This window comes from Sus scrofa, chromosome 1 (assembly GCF_054392235.1).
Source record: "Sus scrofa isolate SSC_HxYL_T2T_F1_AM1 chromosome 1, Sscrofa_HxYL_maternal_Yorkshire_Landrace_v2.0, whole genome shotgun sequence".
Classification (NCBI taxonomy): Eukaryota; Metazoa; Chordata; class Mammalia; order Artiodactyla; family Suidae; genus Sus; species Sus scrofa.
This window is the reverse complement of record NC_139383.1, coordinates 203,207,922-203,228,067: the sequence shown is the minus strand read 5'-3', so window position 1 is coordinate 203,228,067 and position 20,146 is coordinate 203,207,922.

Below are 20,146 nucleotides of genomic sequence, written 5' to 3'. Positions count from 1 at the left end.
CTGAGGTCCCATTTATGCCCATCAATCCATTCTCATATATATATATATATCCCAGTTTAGACAATATTATTTGGATACCTTTGAAAGGGTCATGAATGCTATCATGGAGCCAAATGAACAATCCCTATTTATCAACCTGTCTTAAACCATGGCACTCCCAGTCAGTCACTCAGCCCGAAGACTTCCTATTCCCCCACTTCTTTCTTCCATGTTCTATAGCCCCCTGCTCTGCTTGATATGGTGGTAGCCACATGTCCTTGCTCAGGTTGTATAAACACTGTGTGCCTCAGTGTCCTCATGTGTAAGATGGAAATAATACAAGTCTTCCTTTTAGGGGTCATATGAGGATTAAACTTAAATGTGCCTACTACGTAATGCATTTAGTACATTTAGTTATTCTTATTATCTTTCCTGAATTTTTAAATTTAGAGCATATTTCTAGTTCCTACTTTTGAAGAGCTAGTCAATCCCATTTTTAGTTGAAGTTATCGAAAGCAGAGCAAGAGATTTTGGAAGAAGGGATGCTTTAAATTATTTATTTGTTATTATTTTGGGTATAATTTTTTTTTCAAATATGATCGAGCACTTTCTGTGTTTCAGGAACTGTTATGAGTACTGCGACTACACTGGCAAACAAGAGCAGCAAGGACCTTGCTCTCATGGATGTTTTCTTTAAAATGTAGGAGAAGCTGTAAGCTAAGTTTCCTTTGTGAGTATTAAAAATATGATGCCCCCTACTGGAGGACACAGACTCATGCGTATACAGCTTGGGAGGATGTCAATGCCTTTTGATGAAAGGAGTGGTACCTCTGCTTTCTGCAGATGTAGCCCCATTCTGGGCATATGGCTTATCCATTGGAACTCGGGCTAGGGGTTGACCCTTTTCACACTCTCCACTGAAGAATTCTGTGTACAACACAATGGTTTTAAACTACCAGCTGGGATCAAAAAAATGGAAGAAATTTGGATATGTCAGTTTAGTTTCCAGGCAAAAGTAGGGCTAGAGAAGTATACTTGGGAGTAGTTAAAAATAGATAATATTTAATTCACAGAAGTGGATGGATTGATATTATGGAATACATCTGAGAGTATTCTTACATTTAGGAGAAAAAGCCAGGGAAGAACATCTAGAAAACCACCAGCAATAAAGAAGCATTGGAAACTAGAAATTAACCAGGTCAGCAGAATCCTGTAGGCATGTTATGGAACCTGAGAGTTACACTCAAGGCAGCAGAGGGTTACTAAACATTGAAGCTGCTTCTACATGTCCACTTATTTCCCAGTGTTATCTCTGAAAATCCTGCTGTGGGAGTCAATGGTAGTTGAGATTTTGCACCCTTGGTCAACTTTACAATTACTGAAATAGGTAAAATCATACTAAGCAGGAGTCCTGCATCCTTCTAGAGATTGGAGTAGACATGGGGGAGGACAGATTCAAGGGCTGGGGGTCCATCTTCGTCATGAAGGCCCACCAGCCCAGCTAAATGACAAAGCAGCCCACGATGGGGAGAATCATTGTGCTGAGTATCAGCTAAAGTTCTTAAGAAGGATCCAAGAGTCAAGAGCATGATAGATCACATGACCAAAAAGTTAAGAGTGGCATAAACAAGCTCAAACAACAGAGTCCAGGGTCAGAAAATACACTGGATAAAAGGTGAAAACAGTTACCAGTTAACAAGTAAAGCCTAGGTAAGAACTACAAACAGCAGCTCTGCTACAAACAGCTATATGATATTAGCCAAATTACACAACCTCTATGTCCCTTAGTTTTTTGGTTTTTGGTTTTTTTCCTCTGTAAAAGGCAGAGATTAACCCACACCTAACTCCTAAGGATGCTGTGAGCTATCCATGGAACAATTCACAGAAGGCACTGAGAAGATGGTCTGGTACTCAGCAGGCTCCAGTACGTGAGCTCTTGTTATTTTTTATTGTTGTGCTGCTTTTGTAGACCCGTCGGTATGTGGTCTGAAGAGCTAATTAGAGCAGAGAGAATTGGCAATGAGAAAGAATAATTTCAGGCTGGCTGAGAGGTGAGGGTTGAAACAACATTTTAATCTGTATGTGTGCACACACAGGTACCTGAGGACCAGGGAAAGGCTCCTTCAGTAAAAATCCTGGTGGTCTGCAAATGGCCCAAAGAATAATCATGCCTCCCCTTCCTGAGAGACCCTCCCTGTTGAAAATAGAAGCGCTTCAGTTTACAGTGTCAGTTTACAGTGTCCCACACAGAGAGGGAGACAAACTTGCCTTCCCTTCCAAATGGAATGAGGCTCCTCAACAGGTGCAGAGAGAAGACAGAGTGCATTCCTCCAAGCTGCCTCTTTGATGTGCTCCAACTGTCCACCCTTCCTGTATTTGTTTATTGCATGTTAACTGCAGTTTTGCTTGTTTTCCCCCAGATGTTTGGACATCGATTAATTAGCACATCTTCTACAACATATGCGTGGATGCTTTTCGCCAAGCGCAAAGAGAGGCTGGATTCTAGCTGGAAAGAAACTGCAATTGAGAATGCACACACACACACACACACACACACACACCCCTAACAAAACTGTCTTCAGGACAGCTTGAGGATAAGATAGGAAGACAAGGAGAAAACGTGAGCACCGTGGAGTAGAGATCCAGCAGGGCTTATTTTCATGCTCACACGTCATCCACAAATATTTAACTGGTAGATAACTCCAGGATCACATTAATTCAGAAAGAAATATAAAGATAGTCAGGGTGAAAAAGGAAGGTCTTTACCCACTAGAGTAAAATTGACCAAAGTGAGACTCCTCAAAGTTCATTATTTTTCTTGACCTCCCTTTCACCATTTTTGTACTGGTTGAGAAGCCGTCAAAGTAACTGGAAAATTCAGTGCAAAAAGGGCAATATTGATTTTTAAATAATCACACAAGCTATGTGGTTGAGAGCTTGTTAAGCTGCCTCAATTTTCCTACAATGACAAACCTGTCTGAAAAGGCATAGTACAGAAGGTGAAAGAAGTATTTGGGTACCTTTCCATAGAGGCATCCCCAGTGTCCCAGCCCATCTCTCCAGCCGTCTTTCCTGAAGATCTGACCTGCCACAGTAGGCAGTTGCATTTCTTCCAATTAGATACAGGGCTATCAGTTCTTTTACAAAACAATGCACCAGCTCTCCTGTCTCCCCAACATCAGGTAAAACGTTCATTAGATTTCACCCACCTCTTTGGAGCCTACATTAAAAAAATACATATGTTGTAAAACTAAATCTCCCTTTCCCTTGCCCATTCGCTTCCCTTTTTATAGGCATAGAGGCAATAACATGCTAAAAGCCAGCCAGCATGACCAAGGATATGTCTCATCTAGCCCAGGAAGAATTCTCTCTGGAAAATTAATAATCACTATAAAAACTCATTCCTCAAATTCCAGTAACTCATTTTTAATTTTTAACAGGTCATTTCACATTTAACCAAAGCCAGAGTGTGTAACTATGGTTAGTAAACATGGCTTCAGTTTTCATCATCATTATTCATCATCATTTTAACATTTTACCTCTGGTTGTGTTTCTTAGAAGCAGGTCAGCCAAATTTCCACTGAATCTTAATAAAACCCACCATGTAGTGAAGGTGTACTATACAAAGAAATGATGATGAAACAAACAAAAGTAAATGCTATTTTGGTGAAGATTTGTGAGTCAGAAAGTAGAGGAAATGTGACATTGTGCTAAGTTCACTATCACATCTAAATCCCCCAATGATAGAGCGAATTTGGCATTCTTATTTCTGTGAACAGATAAGAAAGCTGTGGCTCAAAGGGATTAAATCAGGGAACCAGGAGACAGATTTATAGAGCTATTAGCACGGGTTGAGAGCATGGCATGGGCATCTGAAAATGTAGGGGCAAGTCTTGGCTCTGCCAGTGAAAGAGCAATGGAGAAGTGGAAGGCTGGAGAGCCAGGCTGCAATGACAAGCCTTGTACATAGTATGACATTAACACAAGAGCACAGCAGGGTGGATGCATGTGAAGGCTAGATACATGCAGATAAGGTGACTTCAGAGGGCCAGCCAGACCTCAGTTCAGAACACAAGCAGAAAAACAAAGCAAATATATAGGGACCAAACTGCATCAGCTTTAGCCCTGGGATTTACCTAAAATATGTGAGTCAGCTGCCCTTATTGTTGGGTGCAGAAAAAAAGGAAAAGAATGGTAAAGAAGGGTATATGAGTTAAGATCCAGGTCAATTTCTCTTTATTAGATAAAAGAAAGTTTACTTGTAGGAAATCAATTGATTTTTTTTTTTTTTTTGGTCTTTTCTAGGGCCACACCTGTGGCATATGGAGGTTCCCAGGCTAGGGGTCTAATTGAAGCTGTAGCAACCAGCCTACACCAGAGCCACAGCAACTGAGGATCTGAGCTATGTCTGAGAACTACACCACAGCTCATGGGCATCCTTAACCCACTGAGAGAGGCCAGGATCGAACCTGCAACCTCATGGTTCCTAGTCAGATTTGTTAACCATAGAACCACAACAGGGAACTCCTGAAATTAATCGATTTTTTAAAGAAGGTCATACATTCATATCCTGCTTAAATATTTTAAAATAAATAAATAAAACAAAAAACTCAAAGGACGTAAGACCAGAAAAATCAAAATGGGAACCAGAGCTATTAAATTCTGGGCTAAGAAAGTGGGAGTGTCTTGGCAATAAGCTGTCTTAGAATCAACAGCAAAAAAACAAGGAGGGCAATTAACAAGCTTCCGACAATTTGCTCCAGGATGAAGGCTTTCCTGAAATCAGGTAGGAAATCCAACTGGGATACAATGGGGCTTTTTGATCCATTTACCCATTTCATGTATTTCTATTCCCCTAGTGGTAGTGGTGGCAGTGGGAGGAGAATTTGTGATTCTAAGAATACATCAAAGGTATCCTAGGTAAGTAGATGAATGGAAGATGTAGATACATAATGGAATATTACGCAGCCATAAAAAGAATGACTCAACGTCATTTGCAGCAACATGGACAGACCTAGAGATTATCACATTAAGTAAAGTAAGCCAGAGAGAGAAAGACAGATATCATGTGATATCGCTCATGTGGAAAAATCTAAAAAAAGATGATACAAATGACCTTATACAAAAATAAATAAATAAATAAATAGACCCACAGACATAGAAAATAAACTTATGGTTACCAAAGGGGAAAGGGAGGGAGGGATAAATAAGAAGTTTGAGATTACAGATACACACTACTCTATATAAAATAATCAACAAGGACCTACTGTATAGCACAGGGAATATAGTCAATATTATATATTCAATATTTTATAATAACCCATAAGGGAAAATAATCTGAAAAATTATTATTACATATATATATATATATAACCACTTTGCTAGACACCTGAAAATAATATAACACTGTAAATCAACTATAGTTATACTAGGAGACTGGATTGATATCAGGAGAAAAGAACCATTGTTGTTCTGAGGTCACATCGCTTCTTCAGAATTACTGGAGAGAACAGGCAAAAGAGGGCCAAGCAGATGTCCCAGCTTTGTGTCCCTGTATAGGAGATTTTAGGACTTGACTTGGGAGAGGGTAATTGGATCAAAGAGAACCCTGCAGACTCTATTTCTCAGATCCTTCCCAACTCTACTCCTAGGTAAGAGTATGGACTACTACTTCCCGGGCTTGTTGAGTTAATACTGAGTGAGGCTGCTCTATAGGATGGCCCTTTCTTGGTTCCTGAAAAAAAAAAGAGTCAGCCTAAAGAGAACCATGTGCACAACATCTGGAAAGACAGTTTTGTCATGAGTGAAGACAAAAGAAAAAGCTGATCCTGCCGCATATCTTGTCTGGACACTGAAGGCTGTGGTTCTATGATGATTAAGCAGCCCTAGAAATGGACATCTGGGAAACTAGAAAAAGGAGTTTCATTTAGCCTTAGAAAGAACTGCAGCCCGAAGAAAGGACAAGAAAGAAATGGGACCACGAACCCAAGATGCTTCTGAGATGGAGAATATCCTAGCCAGAGTGGGCCAGGCCTCCTGTGCTCCCCACGCAGTGAATCATGCCAGCAGCAACTAGCCATGGAGTGGGGAACAGCACCCCACACACCCCTTTGAAGACAAAGCCAACTGCCTTAAAATGACAGGAAGTTATTAGTCATGTTAATTAAAAATAATTTCATTCCCACTCCTAAAAAGGTCAGACTGTCAACTCTATGGAAAATTGAGCCTTCATGCCTTTTCCTTTGATTTCCTATTCAAAGTCTAATTAGTCACAATTCGTTGTTAAAATTGATCTTTTTTTTTGATAACGTAGTTGCTTTTGATGATGGGGCCTTCATTATCATGGCTGCATTATCCTTAAGACAGTCACATGGGGTTTTTTTTTTTTTTTTACTCTTCTGAGCTAACAAAATAAGGAACGAAGGCTTCCTCAAGCAGAAAGATCACAAGATGCTTGCAGTGGAATGCCAAGGACAACTGTTTCCAAGTCTGGGTTACATGTTGTTTATGTTTAAAAGAAAATTGAAAGAGGGAGCAAAGAAAATAAAATAGAAAATTTTAGACTTCAAGATCCAAGAGGCCTGTGATTAATCCTAGACTTAAAAGCTGTGTGACTATGGATGGCCCATTCTTCTTCTGAGATCTTAAGATTCCTTAATCTAAAAATGGAGATACTAATGCCTGTACCATCAGTAGGAAAAAAAAAAAAAGTTGTCCAGTACCAAGTGCCTAGTGCAGGGCCTGGCCTTCAGGTTGTCAGCAAGTGAGAGTGAAGAGACCATTCGAGGGATAATGAATCTATTTTCTCTTAACTAATGTAGGGTCTAAATGATCTTATTAAAAACAACCCATACTTAAATGTACACAGTGGAATACTACTCAGCCATAAAAAAGAAAGAATGTCACTTGTAGCAACATGGGTGCAACTAGGGATTCTCATAGTAAGTAAAGTTAAGTCATAAAGAGAAAAACAAATATCATATGGTATCACTTATATGTGGAATATAAAATGTGGCACAAATGAGCCTGTCTACAAAACAGAAACAGACTCATAGACATGGAGAACAGACTTGAGGTTGCCAAGGGGGAGAAGGAATGGAGGGGTATGGATTGGGAGTTTGGGGTTAATAGATGCAAAGGATTACATCTAGAATGGATAAGCAATGAGGTCCTACTGGGACTGTATCCAGTCTCTTGGGATAGAACATGATAGGGAAAGAGATATGAGAAAAAGATATGACTGGGTCACTTTGCTTTATAGAAGAAGTTGGCACAACATTGTAAATCAACTATATTATAATAAAAAAATTAAAAAAGAACCATACTCGAATCTTTAAAATTGACAGTATTCTTTCACATGTATTACATTACTTGAACTTCCTGCTAGCTGATGACGTATGTCATCTTTGGAGAAATGAAGTGACTTGTCTAAAGGACTGACTACTGAAGCCAGGCCACAAATCCTAACTGTTGGCACTAAACTGATTTTTAAAGAAGATGTTAGCACCCTCTTCAACATACAATCCCTGTATAGCGTGTTGGTTGCCCATGGTAACAGACCACAGGCTGAAAGCACAATCGCCTTTAGCATTCACTGGTGTTTTCTCTGTGCTCTTCAGGGATCTGAGAACAAACCTCTTTATGTTAACAAGAGCTGGGAACAAAGGCCTCATCACAAATACCCACCCACCAAAAACACTCAAATAATCTGGGAACCAAATAATACATCATCCAAGCCTGGTTCTCAGAGCCATAGGAGGAATTTGGGAGGGCTTAAGCTTACTACCTTTTAACCCCAAACTATTCCCAACTGGAATCTGAGAAAACAGGAGAAATGAATGGAATTCTGCATCTGAAGTTAACAAACTGTGCTCCTGCTGGACAAATATGGATGTGATTATCCTGTGTAAGTGCACACATTGTCACTTAATGCAAACTTAGAAAAATGAAAAAAAAGGCAAATAAAAGAGCACAGTTTTGATTCGATACAAAAGACAGCATGTCTTAATAGCGCTCATCAACAGGGAAAGTCCACTCAATAATGCCAGCCAGAGGAGGAAGCACTTAGGAAAGCAGCAGCGTGGTGGATTAAAAAGCCTTTTTGTCAAATATAAAGGTCACTGAGGCAGTAAACTCCTTAAAGAGAAAGACAATGCATTTCATGCATAAGAAACTCAGCCTGAAGTAAGACACACTGACCATACATATGGATAATCCTGTCTGAGGGAGGATTATTTGGAGCCATTATTTGCAGACTTAATGGCATCAAAAGGTACCATCAGAGAGAACAGGTAGATTCATGACCAACCTAGCTGCCACTTCCAGTGTCCCAGAGAATCATTGAAAGTGTTGTAGAACCTTCCAGACAACCTAGCCTGAGGCCAAGACCTAAACCTCGTGGCTTCTAGTTGCATAGAGAGGTGAAAACCCCACAGGCCAGGCGCTTCCCCAAGCCACACAGAAAACTCCTTCCCTTTCCTTTCTTAATGGGAAATGTCAATTCTGGGACACGTCCTCCTGCAAGATGGGCAATGACCTCACTAGTGGAATAAAGCGGAACAGATTACTGGTGCTCATGGTAACTAATAGACATCACTGGGTATGCTATGAAGGCCAACAGAATAATCTTTTGGAGGAACTTACTTGTCCATTAATTCACTCTCCCAGGACAATCTCCAGTGTGCCAAGTCATCAGATCCAACTGTGTAGGGTAATCATGTAGGTTGAGTAAGGGAACAGATCTCCAGAAGGAAACATCCATCACTGTCACATTGCTGATAGAGGGTCCCAGGGCCCAATTTCCCACCTCTGTGCTCTTACAATAAGACCCTTAGAGGTCCCTGGCTTTAGAAATTTCCTACTCAGAGTAATCTTTGGACAAGTTATGCTCCAAAGCTCAGCCAAATCATTTGCTTCCAGCTGGACCATATATTCCGAACCTATCTCTTTTGCACCCCTTCTCCCTTCTGCATCTGCACCACTGGATTTAATTCAATCCATGCTGCCCTCAGTGATGGAGGAGACATCCCAGTTAGTCACATATGGTTGTGCAGGTTGTACACTGCTGCAACTTGATTGTACAATGTTCTAACTCTCCTGGAAATATCTTGGGATGAGACTATCAAATCAGCTGGATTAAAGCAAGCTGAATTCTAGGATTTATTTTGCCTTTCCTCTCTGTGAAAAGATGTATCTCTGACGGGGTGTCTAAAGCTGGAACATATAAGATAGTTGCATTCATTGTCAGGGTTCTTTGTAAGCAAAGGAATAGTCTTTGGTTATAACTTAATGGGAAAAAAATTAGAATAGTAACACAGATAACTGAAAACTCGGTGGAAAAAAAAAAGAGGACAGAAACTGGCAGGAATCAGGGCAGTTCAAGGGTTAAGATAGAAGGAATTACTTGGTAAGTACTGTGAGATCCTGGTTCTTCCTAGTCAGTGGTTACTCTGCTAATGAGAGTTCCCAGTTGGCCTGGCTTAGATCAGAAGACTGTTTCTCGCTTAGGGTTGAGCACAGAGCCCTAATTTGCTACCCCACCAAGACAGAACACAAGAGAAAGAACAAAATCCCCCAAAGGGATAACAGCCTGCTGTAATCAAGCAAAAGAGGATAAAAGCTGGGCATCCAGAAGTAACAAGTGTCCACCTCAACCCCAAGACTTTAATTGGATAACAAACCAATGGATACTTAGTACCTGCTCCACAGAGCCTTGTAGGGTGGGATTGTAGGACATGGGTTCTGACTTTAAATAATAAAACAAAAGCACATGCAAGACGTATACATCCACATTGGGTCTAATTTATCAACATTTTGTTTTGCTTTGCTTTTTGCTTTTTTTAAAGAGTGGTGGAGAAAATCATTTTCAAACTTTGATACCTGAAACATAATTGGTAGCAAACTCCTTGTGACATACCTCAAAGTCCCTGAGTAAAAAACTTTGACCCATAGAATTTGTATTTTTAATTTAAATATATATGTAATTTTTTCATATTATTTTCCCTTATACATTTTTATAAAATAAGTTATTATAAAATATTGAGTATAGTTCCCTGTGCTATACAATAGGTCCTTATTATCTATTTTATGTATAGTAGTGTATATAAATTAATCCCAAACACCTAATTTATTCCTTCTCCTGTTAAATTTGGTAACCATAAGCTATGTGTCTATATCTGTGGGTCTATTTCTGTTTTGTAAATAAGTTTATTTGTATGTTTTTGTTTTGCCTTTAGGGGCCACACCCACAGTGTATGGAAGTTCCCAGGTTAGGAGTTAATAAGAGCCTCAGCTGCCAGCCTACACCACAGCCACAGCAACGCCAGATCCAAGACATATCTGCGACCTATACCACAGCTCACAGTAATGCTGGATACTTAGCCCACTGAATGAAGCCAGGGAATGAATCCGCATCCTCATGGATCCTCACACTGGTCAGGTTCATAACCTGCTGAGCCATATTTGTATGTTTTTGGGTTTTGGTTTTGTTTTTAGATCCCACACAAAAGTGATATATAATATTTGTCTTTCTCTGTCTGGCTTATTTCATTTAGTATGAAAATTTATAGGTCCATTCATATTGCTGCCAACGGCATTAATTCATTATTTTTTTCATGACTGAGTAACGAGAGTTTGTGATCTTTAACAGTGACTTTCAAACCCTCCTCTCCACAGCCCCTTGATGCCTCAATGGCCCCCCTACGTTGAGTGAGGTAATGGCCTCTTTGGGAAGAAAAACACCTTATTTTGTTGTCACTCCCAGGAGGCTGTCAGTTGAACAGAATTTCTGGTAAAATGAATTTAGGGACCTGTGTTCTTGAAGTTCAGAATAAGAGGTAGGAAGCTTCACTGAGAAAGGGACTTAGAAAGAAGGAGGGTTTTTTTTTTTTTTAGAGCCTTAGGTGAATTGCACATCTGTGTTTATATATCCTGAAAACACATTTCCTAAAACAAATGAAGTATTGGAAGGCAACCAACATTTCCTTAATACTTGTAGCAGGAGCTTACTAAGGAAGGGGCATGAACCAAAGTGGAGTGAATAATATAGAAGAAATAAGAGTGAAAGCTGTGTGCATGTGCGCAAGTGGAGCTGACTCATATTCAGACATTGGTGTGTTCCTTTATGGACACATAAGGGCGATTTGGGAGGATGAGGGTATCATCACATTCTAAGAACTAGTTTTTCATCCCAAGGATAAAGAACATATATCTCCCTGGCTCAGAGGGTGAGCTAAACAAGATTCCTCTAACCCACTGGTGCACCTACAAATTATGATTAAGTGACTGGCCCCAAGCTGGCCTGGCTCCATCATAATAATGGGAAAATTCTCAAGCATCTCCAAACCACAAGCCTCGAAATTAGATCATGGGTCTTTTTAGGAAGAGATCTCTCTCTATAACATTTATGTGTGTGGGTGTCTAAGTGATGATATATATTCTCTAAAAATGTAAAATAGCTTCAGCAGTAACCTTACATTTACTATGTCTACTTCAATCAAATTGAGGGAACTGAATGGTCCAAAAAAGAGAAGCAAACTCACCTTCACTGCCAGTTTAATAGCTGAATCATCTTCCAAGTCACCTTTTAACATAAGGATGCTCAAAATAGGTTGTGTTGCTACTGTCCCAGAGAAACGTCAAGTCTCTCTTAGCTTAGTTAGTTCCCCCAGCTGCTTTAACTCTCCTTTCCATTGTAAACTATAGAGGAGAACAGTGTCTATATGTCCCTTCCACCCCCGCCCCCAGCTCAACAACAACAACAATAAAACAACTTGCAACTACATTAAGGAAGCAAAACAAAACGGGTCCTGGTAAACAGTAAGTGGGCCAAAGCAGCTCAATATTTCATCCTGGTGTTCTGTCTGTTTGAAGAGTTTCATGAGGATCTTGTTTATATTCCCATTGAAAATAAAGTACTCAAAAATAAAAGCTATTTAGTCTTTTCAAGCTAACTGTCCTTTGTTCATGGTGCATTAATGGAGCAATTTTTAAATAACGACTTTTTTTTTTTTTCCATGTGAAAGATGCTTTCTGCAATCAAAAGCGGGTTCTTTATTTTCTAGCCTGGCACTCACATTCATTAGAACTAGTTGCATCCAAGTAGTCGAGGTTTATTTGTTCAGCTGGAAATGGGACATTAACATTTTAAGAGGATGATGCATACGCTTTTAGAGATAATATTCTCCCTGCCCTATTCTGTTGATGCTCTCTGAGAAAGTGCAAAATGCAACATATTTTTCCCTAAGAAATGATGAATTTATAATAAACAGTTTAGTCACAAGGGCATAATTTTGCACCCCCTCTTGTTTTCAAAAAAATCAAAATTTGGGTAAAAAATGGAAGGTTTGCAAATATGAGAGATGCTCAGAGTTAAGCACGTGTCAAGTTGAGATCAACAATAACTAGCTCTCTGTATGTAAATATATGTCACAATTTATCAGTAGCTCTATATCGTCTTAGTTGGTAGGTAACGGGGATGGCTAAGTTCCAACTAACTCTCATTTTCTTCTTTCCTCGTCTTTGCACTAAGTGTTCCTAGTCTTACTGAAGAGATTCCCCTCCTCTCATCTTCTCAATATTTCCTTCATCAACATTTCTCTCTCTCTCCCACATCTTCATGTTCTCCTCATCTGCCTTCTGGATGACTCCCATCAGCCCTCAAACAACCTCTAGTATCTCAGTGTAAACTCGCCTCATCCAAGGACCATTACTCTTCCCATCCAAGCTATCGCTTCATTTCCCTTCTTTTTTGAATAGCCAGACTTCTCCAGGCTTGTTTATACAGGCTGTCTCCCATTCTTCCTCTCCCATACTTTTTGACACCCCCTCATCTGACTTCAGTCTCTCCCACTCCATAAAATGTTCTCTTGCCAAGGTCACCAAAGAGCTCTGTTTGGGCTAATCTTGCAATCATTTCTGCTTTTTCATTGTATTCCACTTGGTGGGGCGAACAATACTAACTGCTCTTCCCTATTAGTGAGCGGGACACGGTTCCCCTCCAGTAAAAGGCAGAGGACAAAGGTCCCCCAGCAATGCCCATTACTCTTGGCTTTGACTCTCATCAAAACTCCCTCACCCTCAAAGCCAGACTATAGCACAATACATGCTGCTCAGTCTTAATCTGCACTCAGTCATAACTAAATAGAGATAAAGACAAACCAGTCAGAAGTTATTGCATAAGAATTTCCACATGAAACTGCATCTCTCAGGACCAGGTTGCCTTTGAGCCAGTGTCCTGTGAGAGTCAAGTGATTACCTTTTGAGTGTGACAAGGAAAGACAATGCAATCAACTTATTTTTTCCTCTAATCCTGGTCTTTTACTCATATTTTAGGTACTGGGGGGGGGAATGGAAACTCAAAAAGCAAATTATATCCTTGAAACACCTTTATTCTTCAACTTTTACCCACAGAGATTCTCCTATAAAGGCTGGTCCAGGAATGAATTCTGGTCACTTATCACAGAACTGTTACTCTGTTTCTTTGCAAATTTTATGGATTTAAGTTAATTTATTAATGAAACAGATGGAGTCGTGGGTGTTTGAAGGTACTTTGAGGATAGCAATGGGGAATAAGCCAATCCATCAGCTCTTAGTGGCAAACCATCTGAGGACTTAATTGAGAATTGTCTTTGGAACTCAGAGCTGTTGTTTCGTTAGGGTCTGTTTGCACGGTGTGCTAATTGTCCCTTGGGGGATTCATCCTCTGTCACTTTTTTTCTTTGCTACCTGTCAGTGCTCTCTACCGGCTTCCCTCCTACTTACAGTGAGAGAGCAGAGCCTGCCTAATGCAATCACTTGTCATCTACCTGTCCATTCACCTATGCATTTCTATCCTGCAAAGCACCAGGAATTGCTGACACTTTGGCAGCAGAGCCAAATTAGCATGAACAGTAAACAAAGGGCACTGCAACTTACTGGGATTCAGCTTTTTGTTCCCCTCAGAAGGTCTCAGCAAAGAGTCAACAAGGAGAAAACACCAAAAGGAATGGTGTGACCATGTCTCCAGGACCTGGGGCTTGGGGAGACCAGAGGAATTGAGGCCCCAGAGCATTGTGAAAATGTGAAGCCTGGGGCCTTTTCCTGCAAGGAGGATTTTTATTTTCTTGCAGCCATGGCCCAAGGGATCTGTTTAAACACATTCCTGGAACTCCAGACTTCTGCTTTTCATTGATTGCCAGTGGCACTTCTTCTCCATAAAGTGTTCTCAACAACAATGCCAGCTGTGAAGTCTATTTAACCACAGTGCAAAAACTTTTAGCCTCCAAACTAGCAGCAGGAAGGTCAGTGGGTGCCTGGCTCCATTAGACATTGCAGCTTTGCATGAATTTACTCACACCCCATGGATGAGTATTGAGAGCTCGAAATGATGTCCAAGTTTCCCATAACTCCCCAGTTCAAGTCACAGGTGGGCAGCCCTGCACACTGAGGAAAGCCACCCTCTCTGCCAGTTGTCAAGACTGATCTGGGTGCACTTCTGTGTCTCCATCCACTGAGATCTAGGAATCCCAGCCTATAAGCCTGTCTACTCCCCATATTCACTATCATCTATCTTGATGGATTAATCCTTTACAATTAATCTCTTGTTGCCCCTATATTCCTGTTTCTACTACAAATAAATTACAGGTCTTCTCACCCTTCCCTCTAACCCCTATAAGGTTCTGCACACCCCCTCTTCTATCCCCTGCTTCTGCTACTCCCCAACTCCTGAAACCTCCCCCCTGCCCCCCACCCTTGGTAGATACATCTCCTTCACTGTCCAATTTTTCTCCTAGTTTCTTCTTGAACTAATAATGATAACTAATCTCCCTTGAGAACTGCATTCCTTGAGGCCCTCTTGAGTAGAAGCTGTGTTTCCCCCACAGCCTTACAACCACTGGCCTAGACGTGGCAAGTGTCCTCCTTGGTCCAACCTGTCCTTCTACACCATTCTCAACTCATCCCTCACTACTCCCTCTAAAGCTTCAGAACTGAATCTCTTGACATCAGATTATATCAAGAACACTTCCCATAGGCAAAACACTCTCTGACATCAACATCATGAATATTTTCTCAGGTCAGTCTCCCAAAGCAATAGAAGTTAGAGCAAAAATAAACCCATGGGACCTCATCAAACTGAAAAGCTTTTGCACAGCAAAGGAAACCAAAAAGAAAACAAAAAGACAACTTTCAGAATGGGAGAAAATAGTTTCAAATGATGCAACCGACAAGGACTTAATCTCTAGAATATATAAACAACTTATACAACCCAACAGCAAAAAAGCCAATAAAGCAGTGGAAAAATGGGCAAAAGACCTGAATAGACATTTCTCCAAAGAAGATATACAGATGGCCAACAAACACATGAAAAAATGCTCAACATCACTGATTATAAGAGAAATGCAAATCAAAACTACCATGAGATACCACCTCACACCAGTCAGAATGGCCATCATTAATAAATCCACAAATAACAAGTGCTAGAGGGGCTGTGGAGAAAAGGGAACCCTCCTGCACTGTTGGTGGGAATGGAAACTGGTACAGCCACTATGGAGAACAGTTTGGAGATACCTTAGAAATCTATACATAGACCTTCCATATGACCCCGCAATCCCACTCTTGGGCATCTATCCGGACAAAACTCTACTTAAAAGAGACACGTGCACCCGCATGTTCCTTGCAGCACTATTCACAATAGCCAGGACATGGAAACAACCCAAATGTCCATCGACAGATGATTGGATTCGGAAGAGGTGGTATATATACACAATGGAATACTACTCAGCCATAAAAAAGACTGATGACATAATGCCATTTGCAGCAACATGGATGGAACTAGAGACTCTCATATTGAGTGAAATGAGCCAGAAAGACAAAGGCAAATACCATATGATATCCCTTATAACTGGAATCGAATATCCAGCACAAATGAACATCTCCTCAGAAAAGAAAATCATGGACTTGGAGAAGAGACTTGTGGCTGCCTGATGGGAGGGGGAGGGAGTGGGAGGGATCGGGAGCTTGGGCTTATCAGACACAACTTAGAATAGATTTACAAGGAGATCCTGCTGAGTAGCATTGAGAACTATGTCTAGATACTCATGTTGCAACAGAAGAAAGGGTGGGGGAAAAAATGTAATTATAATGTATACATGTAAGGATAAACTGACCCCCTTGCTGTACAGTGGGCAAATAAAAAAAAAGAATAAATAAATAAATAAATAAATAAATAAATAAAGAACACCTCCCTCTCATGTCAGTCAATTCCTGAATCCTGTGTTACTTATTTAGTTTATGGAAGGTATTTTTTCCCCCTCTAGGCCAACCTTATTTCCAATACCACTCATATTAGCTGATAATTTTATACACATATAATACCTATCCAACCTACACATATAAGACCTATCCAACACCTCAGCATCTCAATTCATTGAGACTTTCCCACTTTGCTAATGTCCTTTACTCCATCTCAGCCCCCAAGGTCCATGTTTATAGTCTACATCCAGTTGTTACCAATAACCACTACCCTTCCACAATCATAGTCCTATGCACCCTACTCTCTGACCACCACTTTCTATCATTCCAGGCAGTTCCTTAATGTGACATGCTTCCAATAAAATCTTGATGGCACTTTTTCAGCATCTCACAACCTGATGCTCTTTCTTCTCTGCATCCCAGTTTTAATTCCATTATCATGTATTAAAAATCACTACTTGCATATAATCTTAATTTCATTGTTCATCATCCCCTTCATCACACACAATTGGCAAAACCAGAACACTAGTGAAGTTCAATTTTCTGCCTCCTTTATGTGTGTACATTAACTACAGAACATGGCAGTTGGAAAACACAAAAATTCTGACCTGTATCACTTTAAATATATAGACATGAACCTCATTGGGCTCTTAATAGTGTCCAGTGATCTGCTGCCAAATCCTTGGTTCGTTTACTCTCTCATTCTCCAGAAGATCCATTTATATTTTCACTGTTTCTTCAAACCTCCAGCATCTTCTCCCTAACTCTTACCTTCAGCTTGTACTCTTGATTCCTACTTCATTCAGAAACCCATCAATCATTTCTCCACCACCATATAGAATGTATGCTCTTTAAAGGAGTTGCCTTTCTCATTGTCTCTAATTCTTCTCCTCTAATATTCTCTGAAAATAAGTTTCTTAAATTTAGTGAGGTATCAGCCCTCATTGTTCTGTCAAAGCCATGCTTCTCAAGGCCACAGATAACCTCTACATTTTTAACTTCAATGGCAAATGTTCAGCCTCAATTTTACTTGACTTGTCATCAGCATTTAGGCAACTTGATCATTCTCTCCCTATCCTTACACATTTCCCTCTTTCACTTTGCATCCAGAACACTACTTCCTTGGTTTTACTGCCATTTTTCTGGCCATTTCTTGGGGGTTTGGGCTGATTTTTCTTCTTTACTTCCATCTCTTAATTCGGGTGATCAGGATTCCACTCCTGCTCCTCTTCCTTATCTACCCTCACTTCCATGGTGTTCTGATACTATCTCACAGCTTTAAACACCATCCACATGAAATGACTCCAGAATTTCTATTTCCAACATGAGAACCCCATGAGCTTGAGCTCCAAACTCCTTCAACTACATTTCTATGTCTCCATGAAAGATTTCCAACATGCTTCAAACTTCATGTGTGTTCCTTCCAACCCCTATCTTAGTACACTTACTGCATCCCAATTTCCTCATCTCAGTCATCCCTCTTTAGACCAAAATCCTTGCAGCCATCTCTGATACTTCCTTTTCTTTCACATCCCATATCCATGCTATTATTCAAACTTAAATCCAACAGATTTCCATGTCATGTCTTGGCTCTTCTAATTCTTTCTGTAACTCAGGAAGCTTTATTCACTGAGCTCTATCATTGCTAAATAATACCTGCTTAGTGACTTCCTCTAAAAAATCATTATGCCTTTGGTGGCTAATTTTTCTCTACATTTATCAAATATTTATGTAAATATATCTGTATATTCTTTTAAATACCACTATAGATTTAATTCATTTAAGTTTCATATGCCACTAGAAGATAGGTACTATTATTATCAACCCCATTCTACAGATGAAAAATGGAGGCACTGAGAAGGTAATGACTTGCCCAAGGTCATACAATTGGCTAAAAACAGAGTGAGATTAAAATTAAGGAGTCTCACACCAGAGTCTGCAGGCAGTCATTACAACACACTGCCTTTCCAAAGTATTTTTAACCTCCTGGCATGTTGTATATATTTTAAGCATTCATTTGCTTACTGCCTGTCTCCATCCTCTAGAATGTTAGCTCTATTAGGGTGGGGATGTTTTAATATTTTTGTCACTGCTATGTTCTCAGAACTCAGCACACCCTTTAAAACACAGTACCAACTCAATAAGTGTTTCTTCCATCAAAGAGTGGATGACTGCATTAGCAGAAAACAATGCAATTCCAAAGTGAATAGTATAGTCATTCAGGAGGTCTATGTATGCATAAGGTGTGTTAAACAAATGGGTTTAAATTAGCTATTTTAATCAGCTGCAATTATTAAAGCTTGTTTTTTCCAACTGTGATCAGCATGCATATAAATAAGTGGGTCATACGTCATTTATTCAATCTAATGTTTGCTCAAGGTGTTAGTAAAGTATAAGGAAATTTCGGTTCCAAAGGAACAAGGTTCAAGAGCTAGAAATCAGATAAGAGGCTGATTAGAGTGGGAAAAGACTGAATAATCATCGATAAAATCATGGACAGTTATTGACATCTATAGGCTATACCCATTTTAATTTGTATCAACTCTTCCTCTTTAAATATAAGGTGATTTGCTCCTGCAGGATGCCATCTCAAGGAAATGGGTGTTTTGCCTTCAAGTTAAAACCAAAACAGGGAGTTCCCATCGTGGCTCAGTGGTTAACGAATCCGACTAGGAGCCATGAGGTTGCGGGTTCGATCCCTGGTCTTGCTCAGTGGGTTAAGGATCCAGCGTTGCTGTGAGCTGTGGTGTAGGTTGCAGAGACGGCTCAAATCCCGCGTTGCTGTGGTTTGCCATAGTCCAGCGGCTGTAGCTCCAATTTGACCCCTAGTCTGGGAACTTCCATATGCCACAGGTGCGGCCCTTAAAAGCAAAACAAAAAACGAAAACAAAATAAAATACAGTCATTAACCACCTCCTCTAAGACATATGTCATGCCAGATGCTTTGGGTATAGAATTTAGGCTTTGGAGTTACAAAGCCTGGGACTGCCTGTGAAAAGCTGAATGACCCCAAGCCAATTGCTCACCCACTCCAATCCTTATATTTTTTTGTCTAGGAAATAAAAATGAGATTATCTATGATGTAAATTTACAGAGTGTTAACTTAATAAATGCAGTAAAGTTCCAGGCATATAACTGAGTGGTCTCAACCACTCAGTAAATAGGAGTATTAATACTCACCACATACCTGGCCGGCCTTCCAGTGACGTGGAGAATCAAGGCACTTATGCTCAGATAAGCCAAGGTGTTTCCTCAGTCATGTGAGTGACAGGGCTGGGATTCCATCCTCAGTCGGCCTGAGCCCTTTCTGCCACACGACACTGTTGCCTCCTGGAATACTTTCTGGAGTGCAATAATAACAACATTAATATTGAGATCTCTCATGTGCTTGGAAATTACAATGAATCAGACTTATTCTGGGGCATTTCTATATAGTAATTCACTGAACCTTCAGAGCAACCTCATGAGATAGACCCTAATATTAGCCACCAAAACGATACAGAGAGAGCAACTCATGAGTAAGTTTACAAAATATGGGGCAAGGCTTCAAGTCGAAACAGCCACTTTATCTCCAAACTGCACATCCCAAGAAACTTCCAGAAGGTAACCCTTTGATAGAAAGCAGTGATTCCAATTCCAAGTTTTCCTGCTCATAAACTTTTGCTGTAATTAAACCTCAGTGCCCCCCACCCAGTTTTAAGTCCAATTGTCATACGTGCTCTGCAAGACAGTAATTAGTAGTAATAATAGTAATAACATTTTGTCCTATGCTGAAAAATCTGACACTCACTAAAGCAGCCAATCTAAATAATTGATATTAATTACATGAAGTTTTTAGGAATAATCTGCCTGAAACAACTCTAAAATGAGAGGATTAAAAGGCAGAGATAATTCTCAGCAACTGCTGAAAAGGCATTATGCAATGGCATGACTGACA